This window comes from Pinus tabuliformis, chromosome 2_2 (genome assembly GCF_031772625.1).
Source record: "Pinus tabuliformis cultivar Carrire ecotype Pingquan chromosome 2_2, CPIR1, whole genome shotgun sequence".
NCBI lineage: Eukaryota > Viridiplantae > Streptophyta > Pinopsida > Pinales > Pinaceae > Pinus > Pinus tabuliformis.
In genome coordinates, this window is record NC_142300.1 from 959880957 (window position 1) to 959894025 (window position 13069).

A 13069-nucleotide genomic window follows, 5' to 3' on the forward strand; every position below is an offset into this window, starting at 1 on the left:
ACTATGCCCTTTGAATTCCTTCAAAATAAATTTTCAAACGAAGCTTAAGCAAAAATTTTAAAAATTCTACACACCTTTTTTCACTTTGTAGGAGCTCGATATTGCCTCTGATGTATCTCTATAATTTCAAATCATCCAGTTCTAAAATTGAGATCTATAGTAGCCCTTTGTTTCCTCTTTCCAATGCCACCAGTCTGATCCAAATTGGATTCTCCAAGGAAGAGTTATGCGAAATCTCCCACAGTGACCTGATTATAGACTAGTTCAGTAGAGCAAACTTGTGCGACATGCCACGTATCCCTGTTTTGACTTTTGGCTCTGAAAACTATATACAAGAAACTACAGTCCATCCTCTTTCTATACCTTCTTACGAAACTTCAATATGATGCTCAGAGAGAAAGTTATGATGATTTTCCTCAGGTCACCTGTTTGGAATGTAATTCAGGAGTCTGCAAAAAGACCAACTTCCTTAGATCATATCTCTGCAAATATAGCGCAAAAATCCCTAAAATTCGGACCTGAGATTCAATGCTATTTCATCTCAAATGTGTTTTTTTTTCCTTTTGAAACGTTGCATAAAAAAATTTATAGTGAAAATGCCACGATGACATATTTGGAGCAACAAAACCCTAGAATCCAAAGCTCCAATACCAAATGTTATGAAAGCAGCTCTCAAAAATATAGAAAAGATATATCCACGCCTTAGAATTCAGCCTCTTCAAGGGGGAAACCTCCTTTACATTACACAAATGAATGATTCTTTGATGATTCAAATGACAAAACCTCCTTTCTATTTATAGGAGTCTAAGGAGTCATAATATAACCCAGCCGACCTAACAATAGTAATATAAAGGCATAAACATAACAATAGAGGGATTCTATGGGGCACAGTAATAACAATATGGGGACAATAGTGGCACAACAATATTAATAAGGGATACAAATAAAATAGTAATGGGGTAATCACTAGTATTATAGGGACCTAACAGCCATAATGGCCATCTTCGATAACTTGTTGACAACCACAAAAACACAGTGGTTTCCATGCTTTGTGGAAGGAAGGTCTGACATGTAATCCATGGAGATGAATTCCCAAGGTCGACTAGGGGTAGGTAGCGGGGTATAGAGGCCTTGCTTCTTGATGGTTGGTTTGGCAATGGCGCAGGCAGTGCATGATCTAATGTACTTCCCGACATCCTGTTGAAGATTTGGCCAATAGAAATACTTCTGCGGTACTGCCACCGTTTTCTCGACCCCGAAATGTCCAACACCCCGACTGTAGTGTGCTTACCAAATCATCTTGGCACACTCGCTTGAAGGAGCACAAAGGTGACCTAGGTGTCATAGCAGGGCATCCTGGAGGTGAAAATATGGAACATGCTGATCCTCCAAGAGTGTCTAGTATGTGTGGCCTAATTCTGGGTCACTTTTGTAGGGAAGTGGCCAATCAGAAGTCTCGTTCCCACAAGAGTTGAGCACAGTGGTTAATGCCATGATCGGTGGTCGACTGAGGCAATTTGCAACATTATTTGTTCTACCCTTCTTATACTTGATATTCAAATGGAACTATTGCAGGTATGTGGACCACTTCTGATGGTGATCATTATGCAATTTCCCTTGGGTCTGTATGAACTACAAGGTTTGGTGGTCTGTGTGGATGACCGTTTCCTTCCCCAAGATGTAATACTTCCATTGTCGGTAAGCCTGCAGAACGGAATACATCTCTTTGTCATAAGTGGGATACTTCCAGACTGTTTCTGAAAGTGTCTCATGTGATATGCCACTGGATGCCTGTGTTGAGTAAGGACTGCCCCAATAGCAGAGTCAGAGGCATCTGTCACGGCCTCAAATGGTTGTTGCAAGTCTGGTAATGTGAGCACTAGTGTCATGCAGAGGTGATCTTTCAACTCTATGAATGCCTTCTGTTGAGATTCAGACCAAAAGAATTTTGCTTTCGCTCCTCCCTTGGTGACTTGACTCAAGGGCCAAGTGATATGAGAAAATCCCAACACGAACTTGCGGTAGAAGTTCGCAAGACCTAGAAAGCTGCAAAGCTCTATCAGAGTGGTTGGAGATGGCCAATCTTGAATGACTTGGATCTTGGTTGGATCCACATGCACCCCCTATTTATCAATAATGTATCCCAAATACTGAACCTGGGTCATGTCAAAAGTGCATTTCTCCAAATTGGCACATAACTTATGTTGTCGCAATGTTTGGAGAACCTGTAGGATGTGGTGGAGGTGCTCTTCCCAACTCTGGCTAAAGATCAGGATGTCATCCAAGTATACCACTACAAATGAGTTAGTGAATGGTGACAAGATGTCATCCATTAGCCTCATCAAGGTTGCAGGAGCATTTGTCAATTCGAAAGGCATAACCAACCATTCAAAAAGGCCCTCCTTGGCTTTGAAGGCAGTCTTCCACACATCAGAGGGTTCGATTAGTACCTGGTGATATCCTAACTTCAAATCGATCTTGCTGAAATATTTTCCCCCCTTCAGTTGGTCCCAGAGATCATCCATCTGTGGGATCAGGTACCTATTACGAAGAGTGATCTTGTTCAGCCCCTGATAGTCAATACAGAGTCTCCAAGTCCCATCGTTCTTCTGTACCAACATGACGAGGCTCCCACAGGGTGATGAACTCATACGGATGTGACCTTTCTTCAGCAGATCTTGAATATGCCTCTTGATTTCATCATTCTCCAGAACGGAGCGTCGATATATTGGTCCATTGGTTAGTGATGCACCTGGGGTCAGATCGATGGAGTGCTTGACCTGACAGTGTAGAGGAACCCCTGTGGGGGAGGTGAAGATGTCCTCGTACTCCTCCACGACCTTGTCCATCTGTAGTTGTCATGCGAAGGGGCCCTGTTTGAAGGTCGCGGCCATCGTCTTCTTCTTTCCTTAAGGGTGTATCATCAGGAAAACAAATTTCCCAGTTTTGGAAACGACCTTACTGCATTGTTTTGCAGTAATCAAAAAGATGGCAGTAGGCAGTGCTACCTTTGGTATCCTACACAACTTATTTCCCAAAGTAACAATAATAGCATGGGGCCTTGATTCATACACAGCATGTCGCTTCCACAAGTATGGTTGTCATAATAATACATCATAAAATTCAAGGGGAGCAATGTCACACAATACCTCATCCGTGAAGAGCTTGATGTTGTATGGAAGGCAACACTACTGGCTCACGCAAAGATCCCGTCCTTGGTGAAACCACCCGATGGTGTACGGTTATGGATGTGTTGTGGTCGATAAGCCCAGCCGCTTCACGACCTCTGCTAAAATGAGGTTCTTTTGGCTCCCACTGTCGACAATGAACTGTAATGGGGAGCCCTTTACCCACATATAGGAGTGGAAGAGACACTCCTCCTCCTATGGATCTTCAGGTTCATCCTTCTTGATCGTCATGGTGGCAATGGTGGCGTTGGGCTCCGCATCAATAATCTGCCTCCCTTTGTCATTCCCCTTGTTGGGTTCTGACTCAGAGTTGGAACATGCATCTGATTCTGAAACCTTTAGCTTGGCCACCAATGATTGTTTGGCCTGACACTCACTTGTGTTGTGAGTGGAGCTCTTATGGAACTCACACCACTTTCTTGTGTCCTTTTTTGGCTTCACGGCGTTGTTCTTTGCTTGCAGCTTTGGCGGGTTGTCTTGGGCCGCCCTGTCTTGGCTTTGTCCTTTGTTTTACGGTTTGGGGGCACCTTTCCCTTGCCTCAGATTCGCAGATCTAAAGTCTCGCTTCTTCTGTTTAAAATTTTGCTCGACCTTAACAGCCGAGCAAGGGGATGTTCAGGAATTCTATTTCTTCCTGGATGTACTTGTGCAGGCAACTGTGGTATTTGAGTACCAAATGCTGCTCAGCATCCTTGATACCCAACTTTGTCTGAAGGGTATGGAAAATATTGGTAAACTCTAGCACATCTTGGTCCCTTGCCTGCCAAAGCATGGTCCACTTTATGTATTGATCCTCATATCTTTCGACAGGGTAGTACTTCTCCTTGATGGCATCCCAGAATGAATCCTAAGTGGGTGTAACTGAAAATAGTGAGCCTGTACTTTCATCCTTCTACTCGCAGTAGGTTTCCCACCAGTCGTTGACGTGGGGGCCTGCTTTGAGAAGAGCGAAAATAATCTTTTCTCCACTGGAAAAATCATGAACAGAAAAATAACCCTCTAACAGATTTAACCATTTATTGATGGCATCTACGTCTATCTGACCCTCGAATATGGGGATTTCAAAATTAACTTGTACCTTAAATTGTGTGGCATTTCCATAGTAGCTGTTGGAAACCAATGCATCACCCCTCGATAGTCGCTGAAAGATCTGGGCAAAGTTGTCCATCATCGCATTCCTTTGTCGCTCGAGGGCTTCTTCGAGCAAGATTTTGATATGATCTCTTGCCCCCTCATCTTTCTTTTCATCCCCCATGGGAGGCCGTCGGGATTACGAGGCTGGTCTTGCAAAGGTTTGACCAGTTCAAGCCCTAACTCCCTATATCCTAACCTCGTTGGGGACATGTAAAGAAAAACATAGAAAAAGCATATCACTCTAGTACCAATGATCCAGATTTAAACAGGGATGCAACAAATTACAGAGATAACCATAAACACGGATATGCAATGGAAATAATACTTCATTTCATTAATGTAAAATATTGAAATATGCTTACAAACAATAATGGAAATAAATTAGCTAGGGCGATGGTAGCTTATCTCTGAGAAGAGATGTGGCAGCTACATGCCTCTGAACTGTGTTATAATGAGGCTTGAAGGCCTATTTATTATTGAGAAATAATGGACAAGCCTAAACATCCAAAAACCTAACCCTAGAAGATGAAACACCAAATTGTGGGCCCCGTTTGGGTAAATTGGTACATCAACTTCCCGGGGTCGTAACTTTGGCATATGATCTCTATTTGACGCGCCCAATATCTCGTTAGAAATATCTATCCAAGAACTAAAACTTTGGGAAGAACAACATAGGTCGATGGACCCATGTTGCTCCCAATTTTCCCAAGAAAGGTTGTTTAGGGCTTCAAAACAGCTCCAGAAGTTCAAGACCCGAAAAACTACTAAAAATAGTAAACTGTGTTACAATTAAGGAAACTGAAAAGCTTAAAAAAACAATGGTGGGGATCCAAGTGGATTGGGTAGGTGGCCACCAATATCCACCTGGATCAGTTGATAAGACCAAAGCATATTCCTTGTTCTCTAAATATGCTAAAACATCTATCACAATTTCCTTTTGTTTCCTTATCAACAATTTCATTGGTCTTCTCATACTTCTCATCCCACACTTCTTCCACTTTTTGTTTGGAATTTTGAAATTCTTTGTAGTTATGATACATTCTTCATTGAATAATGTTCTTCTTACTATTTTTTTATGGTAATTTTAGTTATACATTTAACACTAAATGATATGGTGCCTCTAATGAAGAAATTTGTTTCCAACTAATTTGATCTTGAATAGTAAATTTCAAATATTAACATACTTAAAAAAAATTGAATAGGTTCATTCTTGTATGGAGTGTGTATTTATGAATTGTATGTTTTTTTAGTCACAAAATATCTTATAATTAAATTTATATAAATATATATATATATATATATATATATATATATATATATATATATATAGATAGATATATATTGCTCTCATGAAATGAACATAGCACTTCAATTTAGTAATCACTAGCTTGATTTTTCAAGAATTTTCCATTCTCTCAAATTCAAAATATTATCCATATCATTAAGTTAGTAATAATTCCCTCAATATGTATTTAGACTTACTATATAAGAATAAACTTTAACTTCTATTAGTCTTTACTTCAACAACCTTGCAAATTATTATACATTATCTTCTTCATCAACTTTTCTATCATCATCCTCTTCTCATTTTTTAGTTACTCTCTTTGGCTTATTTAGGTTTTTACTTACTCTCGAATTCTTATAATTTTATTCGTAACACCTATTCTTTTTTAATCACTTTTTCTATTTCTTTCTCTTCTCTCAATCCATTTTACAGGAAATTGGATTTTAATTGAAATGTTTGGTGAATGAGATATATGAAAAAAAAATATAATACCATCCTTGTTGCATGAATCACTTTTAGTTTAGGATTTATATAGTCTTTTGAAGAAATGAAAAGTTGTTTCTCAGAAGAACTAATTTTGAAAAAGGTCAAATGCTTCACTTGGTACATGTGACTTGTTTTGAAACCAAACAAAGCTTTTCACTTGGTACATGTGACTTGTTTTGAAACCAAACAAAGCTTCAAACCTCTTCACTAGTAAAACTTTGGGGTTATAGAACAATAGATCACTCTTATCACACACCCTTCTATCCTATACCCAAATGGTTAAGTTTTTTCATTTCTTAAACATGTGTTGGGGGAGAGTAAAGAGGGATTATTAGTTGTGGGACTAGATTACTTAAGAAATAGGTATATTGACATGTGTCTAAAACCCTAACCATTTCATTCTATTCAAATTCACACTTAATTTATTGGTACACAAAGTAGGTTCACTTGAGGTTTTATTTCATGCTTTTTCCTTGTTTACATGTTAAGCATGCAACATTTCATACATTTTCATTGTTCACATGTTAAGCAAGTAACACTAAGTAGAAACAATATGGGAAGCTACACAAATAGTTGTGGTTTATTTACTATAGGTAATATAAAGTGAGTATTTCAATACTAATAAATATTTCCACAATAACAAATGGTTCCATGGGCTCTTGGACAACCAATGAATGCATCTACTTGGATTCTAGTTACACCAATCTCATGGGATAAGGAAATGGTTCCATGGGATTTTAGCATCATCCCACGAAGGGATCGACGATACATTGTGACCCTTAGCTCCGCCCTTCTCAAGCTCTACAAATCATAAATATGATTTAACATATATATAACAAATTAAAAATAATAACATATACATTAAATTCAAACATATAAATTGAAGGCGATTTAAAAATTAAAGACAATTTGGATTTAAAAATGTAGGAGTTATACCTACTACAAGTGAATATGGACTATATGTAACACCATCAACATAGATATAGAAATAGTGCCTCTAACACTCCTATAGGTGTTGGAGATAGGATCTATGAGTGGAATGCAAACTCTGGTCAGGCTATATGATCTTTGACGAGTTCAACCATGTGTAAATAATCTCCTCACACTCCAATGTCCTGAGGATGAGGGTGGGATGGGACAAGGCTCTACACAAATTTCACTGGAAGAGGATTGATTGTAAGAGTTATAGAGTTAAATAATATAATACAATCAAATTATAGAGGAATAGAAGCAATATAATTTTATTTTAAGTATGTTATTGCCATCTAAGCCATATAAGCTTCCATCATAGATCTTTATAATTGAAAAAAAATAATAATACATATAATACATATATAAACTAATCCAAAAAAATAATAACATATAAATAGAAAGTTTAGATTGACTAAAGAATGTTTACAAGAATAACATTTCTAATCATTTATCCTTCCTAAAGATTAGAGTATCTTTTTTCATTATTTATCACCCAAAGTATTGAGTTCCATGCAAACACAATTGAAAGAAGTAATCAAATCTAACTTGACACTTTTTCCCATTTCTAAATCATGCATTTTATTCATAGAGCATAGATATGTAAATATATGTAAAAAAAACAAAATAAACCTATTTGCTAAACTAATAAAATTTCATGCCAACCAAGTACTCCATAAGACAAGTTCTTATAATGTTTGACTTTGACACATGACATACTAGGTGTAAGCATATGAAGACAATGTTTCTAGAACACACTACATATCTAATTCATAATTCATATCCAAGGGAAAGTAAATAATAGGTATTTTCTTAGTAAGACATGCCTCCAATGGTCCCATGAAACTATATTTATTGTCATTAAATTCATCAATAAGACTTTATAATAGGTATTTTCTTAGTGAGGCATGCCTCCAATGGTCCCATGCAATCATATTTATTGTCATTAACTTCCTCAATAAGACTTTTTTAAAGGTAGGTTAATTTCTAAGAAACCTACTTCCAATATTGTTGATAATATTTTACAAGAAATATTTAGAGTTAAGGGTTTCTTGCTAACTTTCTTTTGACAAAAAATAATATAAATAAATTGAAGTAAATGGAATTAAATAACTTGCTTTCATAAATTAATCAATGTTGAACCGATTAATGAATTAGATCAAAATTTGACTAAAATCTCTGGAAAATTCAATATATGATATGAAAAACTTATGTCAACACTATCATATTCCACTAAAAAGGTCACAAATTTCTTCTTATAAATTCACCCTGCACCTTACAAAATCCTAAAGCTATATAAAACCCTTAAAGTTACAAAGACTTGGAGATTCCAATCACAAGTTAATAAAAAATTATAGATTAATTTTTAACCTATAAACTTCTTAATAACCTCAGAAGGAGAAAATGATTAAACAACATTATTAAATTAAATAATGTAATTTTAATTTTGTTTTTATAATAAAATAATTTAAAAAATATAATAACTTTATTTTTCAAAATTTAAATTTAATTGTGAATATTTTTAAAATTATCGTTTCTTTATTTAATTATTAGGATTAAAATAATTATTCATTCATATTCAATTAAAATATTATATTATATTTTGTAATTAGTTGTTATTATTAAAAATTTAATAACTAAAACATATTATTTTATTATTAAAATTCATATAATATTTTTATTAAAAAAACATGTTAAATGTAATAATTTGCAATAATACAAATTGTTTTTAGTGTAATTTTTTGGAAGTTTTTTTTGGTGGATTTTTCGGGTTTAATTTCTCTAAAATGGAATCCATTGAAATAACAAGTTTGATGAATAACCCTGCACAATAGAAATGTCCTAGGGGTTTTTCATGGCGTTGAATCCATATATACAATCCAAAAACTAGTTTAAACAACACAAATCAAGATTTCACCACAATTTTTTTCACCAAATTCTAGCACCCCAACTCCAAAAAGTCACACTAAATACAACTAAAAAGACAACTCCTTTATAATATATGTATAAATAAAAATATTTATAGCAAATACAAAATGCAATTTATAACATATTTTATATTTTAGTTTCATGTTTTAAAAAGAGTGAAAATTTTCAATGAATTTTAAGCCTAAAAATATTTAAAATAATATACAATTTTTTAATAATTTATCACATATTATTTATAAAACCTTCTCACACATTTTCAAATATTTCATTCTTTTAATTTCTCTAAAATCGAATTCATTGAAATAACAAGTTTGATGGATAACCCTGCACAATAGAAATGTCCTAGGGATTTTTCATGGCATTGAATTCATATATATAGTCCAAAAACTAGTTTAAATAACACAAATCAAGATTTCACCACAATTGTTCCCACCAAATTCTAACACCCCAAACTCCAAAAAGTCACACTAAAAACAACTAAAATGACAACTCCTTTATAATATATGTATAAATAAAAATATTTATCTATATTATAAATAAAAATATTTATAGCAAATACAAAATGCAATTTATAACATATTTTATATTTTGGTTTCATGTTTTAAAAAAGAGTGAAAATTTTCAATGAATTTTAAACCTAAAAATATTTAAAATAATATACAATTTTTTAATAATATATTAAATATTATTTATAAAACCTTCTCACACATTTCATTCTTTTAGGGATAGGAAAAAGAAATTCAAAAACTCTTAAAATAATATACAATTTTTTAATAATTTATTAAATATTATTTATAAAACCTTCTCACACATTTTCAAATATTTCATTCTTTTAAGGATAGGAAAAAGAAATTCAAAAACTCTTAAAATAATTATTTTTGTTATATAAAAAATGTAATAACAAATCATTTAAATTAAATATTATTATTTTTTATTATTAATAATTATTTTTGTTATATAAAAATGTAATAACAAATCATTTAAATTAAATATTATTATTTTTTATTATTAATGAATATTCCAAATAATAGTTAGATGATTATCATCATTAATATTTATGTTTTCTTTATTATTTGAAATTTTTAAAATCTTATGATTTTATAGGAAAAACTGAAACAACTTTTTTTTATTATTTCAAAATTTTAAAATCTTATGATTTTAGAGGAAAAACTGAAACAACTTTTTTTATTATTTCAAAATTTTAAAATCTTATGATTTTAGAGGAAAAACTGAAACAACTTCAAGCATTATAAAGGTGTATATGTCTTGGAAAGAGATGTGGTGGTTGAAAGTGAAGATTTTAGAGGAAAAACTGAAGTTGTTATTTCAAAATTTTAAAATCTTATGATTTTAGAGGAAAAACTGAAACAACTTCAAGCATTATAAAGGTGTATATGTCTTGGAAAGAGATGTGGTGGTTGAAAGTGAAGATTTTAGAGGAAAAACTGAAACAACTTCAAGCATTATAAAGGTAAAGGTGTATATGTCTTGGAAAGAGCTGTGGTGGTTGAAAGTGAAACTCATATTTTTAGAAAGCTTTTTTTCTTCTAGGTTTTGTAAAAAATTAACAAACAAGCTAATTCTCTTGAAACTAAGACTATAACCTTGAAATTCTCTTGAAACTAAGACTATAACCTTGAAAGTATGGTAGATATGTATCAATAGTATTTTAAGCCAACTGATCTGAGACCATATCTTTAAACTATTGCAAAATTCCATCTATTTTAGAAAAAGCTTAGTATGAAACTCATAGCTTTCAAAGGATTTCCTTCTATGTTTTGTGAGAAATAAAAGAATAACCAAATTCTATAGAAAACGAGACCATGAATTTGAAATTATTGGAGATATTGATCAATGATATTCTAAGCCAAACTTTCTAGCAAAAGAGACCAGACATTTAAAACTAGGTGAGAAATAAAAGAATAACCAAATTCTATAGAAAACGAGACCATGAATTTGAAATTATTGGAGATATTGATCAATGATATTCTAAGCCAAATTTTCTAGCAAAAGAGACCGGACATTTAAAACTAGGGGAGTTATGTATCATAGCATTTAAAGCCAAATTCTCTAGCAAACCAAACCACAGTTTTAAAAGAAAGGATATGTGTATCAATGTTGTTTTAAATTTCCAAGCTATACCTTAGTTTCATCATAGAGACTTCACTCAATGACTCTCTACCATATCACGTGAGTTCATGCCATGCTAAACAATACCCTTAATTTAACTATATATTAGAAAATACTTATAAAAACACATTATTTAACCTCCTACCAATACAAACCCAATACACCTTCCCAATACATGTATGATATTGTTAGCACTATCTCATTAACATCTCATATGTTCTCCTATGTTCTATGTATACCAACCTCATTTTCAATACAAATCCATCAACTTAATGAAACTAGAACCTCCTCCTTACATGCTCGACAACATGAGAATTTTAAGCACCAAGAGGATTTTATAATAACTAATATCGGACTGAATATTCACAAATTAAACCAGAAAGACGCATAATTAGATGTTTATACATTATATTTATATAAAAACACCAAGAATTACAATACTTTTCTATAACTAATACATAAATCTACTATAATTAATACATAAATCTAGGAATCTAATTGTGTAGAACATGAATACAAAACTATATCCACTTTGAAAATTTTATTTGATCAAACTAAAAATAAAAATAAATCCAAATTGGTTGTAATTCATGGAAAATTCTAAGAAGGATGTTGTTTATCCCCCTGAATATCTTAGTTTGAATTTTAATCTCAACATTTTGGATTCGATTGATGTATATAATTAACATATATATTACCCACTTTTGGCCTTCTTCCACATCATTTTCACCAACAAAGAAAGTACATGATAGACCATAGAGAGTTTATTATAAATTATTATTATCCAAGAAAATAACTATTATTTTAATTCACATATCAACTAGGAGAGAATGAAAATGAATTGGTTTTCACCAACAAAGAAAGTACATGATAAACAATAGAGAGTTTATTATAAAGTATTATTATCCAAGCAAATAACTATTATTTTAATTCACATATCAACCCGGAGAGAATGAAAATGAATTGGTTTGTGTTTCAAAACACTCAAACTAAAAAAAATACGGTTTTTATCTGGGTGGTTTTCTGTGGTTTTAAATTGTGGTTTTATATGGTGGTTTTTGTGATGGTTTTTATTTAAAATTAATTAATTTCTTTATTTGCAAGAAAATAAAATAAAATAATCATACAATGGTAGAAAAGTCTACTGCTACTTTTAGAAATTTTGCAATTTGTGCACTCCTTGGTCAAGATAGGATTTGGGCATCTGTGTTTAGCTTGGGTTTAGCTTTGGTTCCTCATTGAAGCTCTTAAATGGCTTGGTCGAGGGCTAGAAATTTTGCAATTTGTGCACTCCTTGGTCAAGATAGGATTTGGGCATCTGTGTTTAGCTTGGGTTTAGCTTTGGTTCCTCATTGAAGATCTTAAATGGCTTGGTCGAGGGCTAAACTCTGTGGTATGCACACCAAAAATGGCCTGTGCAGACCACGATCAGGGTGTTTATATAAAAAAAGGAGGTTCGATCGACCGTAGTGCTCGATCAAGATCTAGGCTCGATCAATCTATTCCACACCCACTTTGATTCAGACGGAAATTTGAAATAATTTCTTGATAGAGCCAATAAGTAATCACGAGTTACATAGGAGCTCGATCGAGGGTTTTTTTTATTGCCCGATAGAGCAATAGTTAAGCCCTCGAATAGCTCAATTGGATGCTTAAAAAGCACTTGATAAAGCTGCTTTTATTCACCCCATAGTCTTGTCACTTGCCAAAAATTGTAAACCACCTTCGTGGGTAAACCCATATGGAATTTGCTATTAAGGATGTTCTTCAATTGCTAGTGAAGCATTTGTTGTATAGGAGAAAGACATTGAAAACCTCAGTAGATGAAGCTTAGGCCAACTAATAATTAAGGGAGAGTTTTGGATTAGGTAACTCTTACTTGGGTGAGCACATGGAGTTGGGTTACAATTAAGGGAGAGTTTTGTAAACCACCTTCGTGGGTAGACCC